A 9,396-nucleotide genomic window follows, 5' to 3' on the forward strand; every position below is an offset into this window, starting at 1 on the left:
AGGTGCGCTGAGATGGGTGTGGTGGCACAGCAGGGGGAGGTGTCGACAGATCCAGCTTGGTGCAGTGACAGTTTCGTGCCAAAAGGCTTCACTAAAGGTGCGCTAAAAGCTCGCCATCTGAAACCAGGTTTACTGTCAGCAGAAGGCGGAGCGCAGCTGGTGTAAGCCGAAGTTTGGCTGACCGGCGGACAGTGCGGACAGTGCGCACAAAACCTCACCAAAACCTCACAGGCAGGTTTCCAGAATATCAGGCACATTAACGATGCAATAAATAGCCAAAAAACCACTATTCAATGCAACTATCTGCAATCAGCACATAAATGTATCTCTATATCGACTGTCCCGTCACATCTGATGTCAGATCAAAGGGGAATGGCACCGTTTGGCACGTTTGGCACGCGTAATGGAAACCCAACATACAGCTGCAAACTAATGAGTTCACATCCCTCTCAGCCAACCACAAACAGCCACAGCATCAGATAGGGAGTATATATTCAGCATCTGTCATCTTAGAAAAGCCAAAAGAAAAGAAACAGAGTGAGACTGCGAGAGAGAAAGAGAGAGTGCACGCATGAGAGAAACGCATCATTGATTTACAATTGTGGTGACCTCCTCCCAGGCTACCTTTGCATCATCAGCCCGTGGAGGTCTGCTCGCAGTTCCGTATATTCGGACACTGTGAGCTTGGACCTCCCGGACCAAAACATCAGTTTCCTCCTGGGAGAAGTTTGGCTGTCTGACACTGCTGCTCTCTTCTGCCATGGCGAATTGAGTAAACTCTCACTACGCCTTCGCGCGGCGCATTTAAGGGCGAGGAGAGGGGCTCATTTGATTGGTGTGATGTGTGTAAAACCCACTCCATGCCTTCTCTCACACAGCGCGCACGGTGTGCCAAACTTGCAAAATCCGCCTTGCCACACCCAGTTGGCGAAGCGCAGGTGCGCTGTGCCCCCGCCTCGCCCAGACTGCGAAACTAGAGCTGAGGACTGAGGAATGCCCCCCCCCCCATAGTTTCCCAAAATACTGTGGGAAACACTGGAAGGAGAGAAGGTGCTCGGTGTATTATAGGACGTCCCCCAGCAGACAAGGCCTATGTCAGCCTAACTAGAGGTTGGTCCAAAACAAGCTTGAGCCAGCCCTAACTGTGAGCTTTATCAAAAAAGGAAAGTCTTAAGTCTAGTCTTAAATGTGGAGACGGTATCTGCCTCCCGGACCAAAACAGGAAGATTCCACATGATTCCACAGAAGAGGTGCTTGATAGCTGATCTTTTCGGGTCAGGATAGGCCTAATTTTTGCAATGTTATGCAGATGAAAAAATCAGTCTGTGAGGTTTGTTTTAAATGGGAGTTAAAAGACAAATCTTGATCAAATGTTACTCCAAGGTTTCTTACAGTAGTGCTAGAAGTCAGAGCAATGCCATCAAGAGAAACTGTATCATCAGATAAAGAGTTTCTGAGTTGTTTGGGGCCAAGAACAGTAACTTCAGTTTTGTCTGAATTTAACATCAGGATATTGGAGCTCATCCAGGATTTTATGTCTTTAAGGCATTTTTGAAGTTTAGTTAATTGATCCATTTCTTCTGGCTTTATCAATGAATACAATTGTGTATCATCCGCATAACAATGGAAATTTACAGAGTGATTTCTAATGATGTTACATAAGGGAAGGATATATGAAGTGAATAGAATTGGTCCAAGCACAGAACCTTGTGGAACTCCAAAACAAACTTTAGTATATTAAGATGATTCATTGTGAAAAATGTTCATGTGTGTACTCTTACATACACACATCCATACATACATGTCTGTGCGCATGCATACACATGAAGGCTTCATATATGTACATACATGCACACATACCCATAAACACACATACAAGCATACACACATATGTATATATGCATACATAAGTGCACATACACACCTTAAAAATCATACAATGTTGTATAAATGCTAGTCTGTACAGATGGGTTTTTAACAACTTTTTAAACTGTGGAACTGAGTCAGCTGATTTGATGTTAAGGGAGAGTTTATTCCATGATTTTGGTGCCAACATATTAAAAGCATGATCGCATTTGATTTTCTGATCTGAGGGATCTTGGAGCAGGGGGTTAAAAGCTCTGAAATGTATGGCTGAGCCAGACGGTGTAGGGATTTGAAAGTAATTAATAGAACCTTAAACTGAATTCTGTACTGAATGGGGAGCCAGTGTAATTCAGCCAGGACTGAGGTGATATGTCCCCTACGTCGAGTGTTTGCGACTAGCTGTGCTGCCGCATTCTGTACCAATTGTAAATGGTTGATGGATGCATAGTTAAGGTAAGTAAATAGTGAGTTACAGTAATCTAGGCTATAAAAAATTAGGGAATTGATAAGTTGTTCAACTGTGTTTTTGGAGAGTATTGGTTTGATCTTTGCAATATTTCTGATTTGTAAAAAACAGGATTGAACATCACCCTTAATGTGCTGATTGAAGTTTAGGTATGGATCAAAGACAACTCCCAAATTTCTGGCTGTGTTTTGTGCAAGTTGTTAGTGATCCAAGGCAGGGGGTAACACTGTTGGAGGCGTGGTTAGGACCAATAACCAGGACTTTTGTCTTATCTGTGTTAAGCTGTAGGAAGTTGGAGGCCATCCAGTCCTTAATGGCAGCAAAGCAGCAGTGCAGAGAGTCTGGGTTGCTATAATTTTCAGGTCTAAATGAGATGTACAACTGAGAATCATCAGCATAACAGTGGTAGGGCACAGAGGTGAAATTGCAGATAACATGGCCAAGGGGTAAAACATACAAACTCAGGGGCGGCTGGCCAATATAGGGCGCCGCCCCTCATTGAGCCACAAAAGAAAAGAAAGATGATGATAATAAATGTATGATTATCATTATCATTATTGTCATATATACACACAATATATGAATTATTCTGATAATTTTCACTTGAAACAGCTCGTCCTGCCTCTGAATATCCAATCAGATGCAGTGTGAAGTCACGTTCCGGCCCTTTGGGGCGATATCAGCCTGGCTGGAAATTGCCCCGACTCACTCTCATAAACTTCCATGTAAAATGCTTTTTTTTTTCTAAATGCAGGCACTCCAGTGCAATCTCTATGGGTTCCGGGAGGGCTTGCCCCAACGTGTTTTCGTCATACGTAAACCACCAAGTATCATTCATGTGCTCCTCGGATGGTCCGATTTCCCATGTCGGGAAGTCGTTCTGACTTCATTGTGTGTTCATGAGCATTTAAGTCCTAATGTGGAGACATCATGGACATTACAAAGCAAACATTTTATCACTCAAAATGTTGAAAAAAACACGTCGTCAACCGTTTCCACTGAAATATTGCTTTACGGTCGGAAACTCATTTTTCCGATTATTCCGACATCACATGAGGCAGCGCCACTGCGCAGTAGAGATGGGATTTATGGCTCTTTGAGGGGAGCCGGATCTTGGTGAGCCGTTCCTTTCAAAGAGCCGTTCAAAAAACTGGCTCATTTGACTGATTTTTATATTTATTAAGTTTTAAGAAGCCAGCCTGGTGGTAACTCATTTTATCTTGGAAATGATCACTGGGAGGTATGATGGGGTAAGATTTGGAACAAAATAATACAAAATTAGATATCCCACCAATATCTGAGTTTGAATTATTCTGAAATATTGATTATAACCTCATTTGACATGTGTGGACTAGATTTTAAAGTCTGATCTGGATTCATTGTAAATATTCCACAAGGTTGCGCCATATCACTCTGCTTTGACAGTGACATCACTATTTTGGATTTACCCTTTATACAAACTGTTTGTATGTGTGTAAAGCTACCATGACTTGTTATTCATGCAACACCGTGACCTTAACACTTACAAATAAACATTAAAAAACAAAGCAGGCTACAATGAATTTTGCTCAGGGGAGGAGCAAAGGAGGAGCACACAGTGATATTAAAAAAAAAAAAAAAAAAAAAAAAAAGAACGGTTCCCAGCTGCGACTCGGTTCCCATCGTTCATGTTAACGAGCCGTTCGATAGAATCGGTTCATTCGTGAACGTCACAACACTACTGCGCAGCGGTCACATCCAAGATCAACATGGCTAAAGTTTCCAGCTGATCCAAGAGGCTTTTTAACCATATACAGTACAGGCCAAAAGTTTGGACACACCTTCTCATTCAATGCGTTGTCTTTATTTTCATGACTATTTACATTGTAGATTCTCACTGAAGGCATCAAAACTATGAATGAACACATGTGGAGTTATGTACTTAACAAAAAAAGGTGAAATAACTGAAAACATGTTTTATATTCTAGTTTCTTCAAAATAGCCACCCTTTGCTCTGATTACTGCTTTGCACACTCTTGGCATTCTCTCCATGAGCTTCAAGAGGTAGTCACCTGAAATGGTTTTCCAACAGTCTTGAAGGAGTTCCCAGAGGTGTTTAGCACTTGTTGGCCCCTTTGCCTTCACTCTGCGGTCCAGCTCACCCCAAACCATCTCGACTGGGTTCAGGTCTGGTGACTGTGGAGGCCAGGTCATCTGCCACAGCACTCCATCACTCTCCTTCTTGGTCAAATAGCCCTTACACAGCCTGGAGGTGTGTTTGGGGTCATTGTCCTGTTGAAAAATAAATGATCGTCCAACTAAACGCAAACCGGATGTGATGGCATGTCGCTGCAGGATGCTGTGGTAGCCATGCTGGTTCAGTGTGCCTTCAATTTTGAATAAATCCCCAACAGTGTCACCAGCAAAACACCCCCACACCATCATACCTCCTCCTCCATGCTTCACAGTGGGAACCAGGCATGTGGAATCCATCCGTTCACCTTTTCTGCGTCTCACAAAGACACGGTGGTTGGAACCAAAGATCTCAAATTTGGACTCGTCAGACCAAAGCACAGATTTCCACTGGTCTGATGTCCATTCCTTGTGTTTCTTGGCCCAAACAAATCTCTTCTGCTTGTTGCCTCTCCTTAGCAGTGGTTTCCTAGCAGCTATTTGACCATGAAGGCCTGATTGGCGCAGTCTCCTCTTAACAGTTGTTCTAGAGATGGGTCTGCTGCTAGAACTCTGTGTGGCATTCATCTGGTTTCTGATCTGAGCTGCTGTTGACTTGCGATTTCTGAGGCTGGTGAATCGGATGAACTTATCCTCAGAAGCAGAGGTGACTCTTGGTCTTCCTTTCCTGGGTCGGTCCTCATGTGTGCCAGTTTCGTTGTAGGGCTTGGTGGTTTTTGCGACTCCACTTGGGGACACATTTAAAGTTTTTGCAATTTTCCGGACTGACTGACCTTCATTTCTTAAAGTAATGATGGCCACTGGTTTTTCTTTAGTTAGCTGATTGGTTCTTGCCATAATATGAATTTTAACAGTTGCCCAATAGGGCTGTCGGCTGTGTATTAACCTGACTTCTGCACAACACAACTGATGGTCCCAACCCCATTGATAAAGCAAGAAATTCCACTAATTAACCCTGATAAGGCACACCTGTGAAGTGGAAACCATTTCAGGTGACTACCTCTTGAAGCTCATGGAGAGAATGCCAAGAGTGTGCAAAGCAGTAATCAGAGCAAAGGGTGGCTATTTTGAAGAAACTAGAATATAAAACATGTTTTCAGTTATTTCACCTTTTTTTGTTAAGTACATAACTCCACATGTGTTCATTCATAGTTTTGATGCCTTCAGTGAGAATCTACAATGTAAATAGTCATGAAAATAAAGAAAACGCATTGAATGAGAAGGTGTGTCCAAACTTTTGGCCTGTACTGTAGGTTATAAAGTAACGACGCATAGTGCGCCCAAGTTCACACCCGTTCTTCTCTATGGATATTCTCCGCGACCATTAGCGAGAAGCCACACATCACGTGAAACAGCGGAACCAGAGCGCAGGAGCAGAGCTTTCCAGTGATCACACATCATTGTGCTGTCATCCCATCACACTATAAATCCATTTCAATTGTCTACAAAATAAAAACCTGACGAATTTCTTTACAAACCATTATACAGATCTTGTTATCAGTCACTTCATATAGTGAGGAATATCTTATCTTACCACGTCTTAGGCATGCGTGTGTTTCTCCCTGTCTATCCACATTTGTTGTCCGGCTTTCAAGATGCAAATATCTCCATATTGTCCAGCTGACACTCCATCAAACTTTGTATGACATGACCAGCCACTTCACCTTTGCGCACCCAGACAACTGCAGCCTAATTATGCATGCTGACAGGGCCGTAGTCACCATATACATTGAGGGGGACACGTGCCCCCCCACTGCCCAAAATGCCCCCCAATAGGCTATATAACTGAAACTGAAAAACAACAACAAAAAAACGTTCAGGTCAGGTAAAAGAGCAGTGATACTATGTGATGTGTATTGTATTAAGTTGTAGGGTATGCCTGCATTTAATCAGAACACAAAATGAATTTCCACTTAGCTATAATAAAATGTTTTCTCATTAAGACTGACAGTGACTCAGTGAATACCTTACTCAGTTTTATTTGATTAATGGTAAAATAGGTCTCTGTTTACATTCAAAGGCATTTATGTGGGCAAACTGATGAAAAGTAGTCTGTTGATGACCACAGTGGATTGTTCAGTCGTTGTAGAGCCAAATTAATTCAAATTTACCCATTGAATGGGTCGCCTCGGCCATCATCACAACAATTGCCCCCCCTGAGAAATTTGGCAGGAGCCGCCACTGTACAAACTGAATGAAAAAGGGCCAAGAACTGAGCCTTGTGGGACACCACATGACATCAAAGCAGTTGTCATTGTTGACAACTTTGTTGAAGTTGTCAACAATGACTGTGAATTCTCTATTTGACAATTAGGATGCAAACCAGTTAAGAGCAGTTCCCCTTAGACCAACCCAGTTCCTGAGTCTGCTGAGTAATATAGTGAGATCAACTGTTTTAAATGCTGCAGTCAAGTTAAGTAAAATGAGAATGGTATGGTTTCCTGAGTCTGCACTGTCATTTGTTACTCTAACTGTACGTTCACACCAAAAGCTGCCAGAGCTGCAAAGGTGACAGGTCTAATTCATTTTAAATGGACATGTGGCGACTAGAGGTGTTTTGAGCTGTAAAAGCGATGAAATGAAAGTTGAAGACTGGTTAACATTATGCAAATTGGCTATGACGCATTTGAGCTGCAAATGACTAGCAACCAATCGGAATGTAGATGTCCATCGCTTGTGTAGAACCCAGAGAACATCCCCGGAAACTTTTAGTTCCTACCACACATTCGTTCCTACTTCAAAACAAGCAGCAAGCTGTCAAACTGATATGTTTAGCATGAAGTAGCGCTGGAACCTCTCCCCATCCAGCCGCAGCTCCCGCACCAGCCAATGATATTCCCCATGCTGTTCACGGTCTTCTTCCATGTTGAATCGATACAAAAGTGTGGACAAGAGCACGTACTTATACAATTTTTATGTGTTCTGGAACGCTTGTTATTAGCGGGAATGCAATTAATTTGCTCTCCTTACCACCAGTTTAACTAATCGCACTGTAGACACTCGAGCCCAAACCACTGACAGTGTTTCCCCTAGGTTTACAGCTTCTTTTTTTTTTGGGGGGGGGGGGGGGGGGGGATAACAAATCAAAAAACTTTGCTCATATTTGGTCCGGGTTTGGCCCACTTGACATGCTGCTGTGTTGCGCTGTTATGTATTCAAATGCTGGAATTTGTTATTTCCGTGACAACATCTGAACGCAACACAGTCTGTGTTTAATGTTTAATGTCAGACCTATTTCAACTTTTTATTCTGTTTTCATTGTCCAGACATCAAAGTTTCTGTATTTGGGCAAATGCACAAAATCACATTTCTGTGCTCCAGCCCACTTCGCGGCTCCTTTAAATTGAGAAGCATAACCGAATGTTCAGAATTTGACGTCATGAGCTGCTAGAGCGAATTCAGCTATTTTGCAGCTCTGGCAGCTTTTGGTGTGAACGTACAGTAAGTAGAGCAGTTTCTGTACTGTGATTTTTTTGTAAAGCCAGACTGGAATTAATCAAATATGTTGTTTTCTTCTATTCTTTCTAGATGTTACTGAGCTTTTTCAACATTTCTGAGATCAGCAGTAATTTGGATATAGGACAGTAATTACTGGGCAGTGTAGGATCTAAACCAGATTTCTGAAGGAGAGGCTGGATAAAGGCTTGTTGAAGTAATGTGAGACCTGGCCAGACAAGAAATTCATTAACAATTTTTAGATGCCATGGGGCAATGACTTCAAAAACCTCTTTGGAAAACTTGGAAGGCAGAACATTCAACTTACAGGTACTGAGATTAGTATTTAAACACAATGTCATCCAAATCCTTAAGGTTAATGGGGTAAACTCATCCAACACTGTGATGGAGAGCGAAGGCTGTGATGACAGAGGAGGTAAGCTAGTGGGAGTAACTGATGGTTTGATGTTTTCTATCTTTTCAACAAAGTACTTTAAAAACTTCTCACAATCTTCTACAGATGTGGCAGAAACAGTAGCTTGGGCAGGGCTCACCAGTCTGTTGATAGTGTTAAACAGAGATCTTGAGTATGCTTTTTTGAGATTAGATTGTAGAAATAAGAAAGTCTCTCAGTTTTTATCAGAGAGTTAAACAATAACATTAGTCATCTTTGCAGATTTTATAACATTTATGTTTGGAGGAGCCAAAGCTCTCAGCCCCACACTGGGAGTCAATAAGTCTGATCATTTCTCAGCATAGATGAGAATAACAATCAGGGCAAATGGAGGCAATCCCCTCATAGAAAAAATGCATTTATGAATCGAGTCAAGTCAGGGGAGTCTCAAAACTCCACACACAAATGCAGGGAAGTTTACAAATTAAAAGCACTTTGTAAATGCAGGTTCGACAGTTCATATATCAATGTAACAACCTCCAAATATGTATGATGAAAATTGCAAATACTCTTACATGCGTACATTTGTGAATTTCAATTATAATATTTAAAACAAGAAATATTTTTGTGTGCATCACAAATATGTTTATAAATCTTATTTTTTATATGTGGATTTTCTTCTACTTATATATGGAATGAAACATTTTTTTCATGTGCATTGAAAATGTGTTTGTGTTTTGAGTCATTATATATATTAAGTCATTTATATATATATATATATATATATATATATATATTTATATATATATATATATAAATCCCCAAATACATCTGTGAATCCTTTCTTTGTGCATTTATTAATTTCTGTGTGCATTTATTCATTTTGAGACTGTTCGAGCTCCATACAAATGTTCCCTAGTTGTAATCAAAATTAGAAAATGCCTCCATCTTCTCTATTATTTAGTGTAGTATATTCAGGAGTAGTTTGTTTAGTAGCAGGATGTTGTCAGAACTGTCTCCTCAGGAGCAGCTGCAGGTTTGCAGGATGCAGGACAAAGAGCCC

This window comes from Epinephelus lanceolatus, chromosome 1, assembly GCF_041903045.1.
Source record: "Epinephelus lanceolatus isolate andai-2023 chromosome 1, ASM4190304v1, whole genome shotgun sequence".
Lineage (NCBI taxonomy): Eukaryota > Metazoa > Chordata > Actinopteri > Perciformes > Serranidae > Epinephelus > Epinephelus lanceolatus.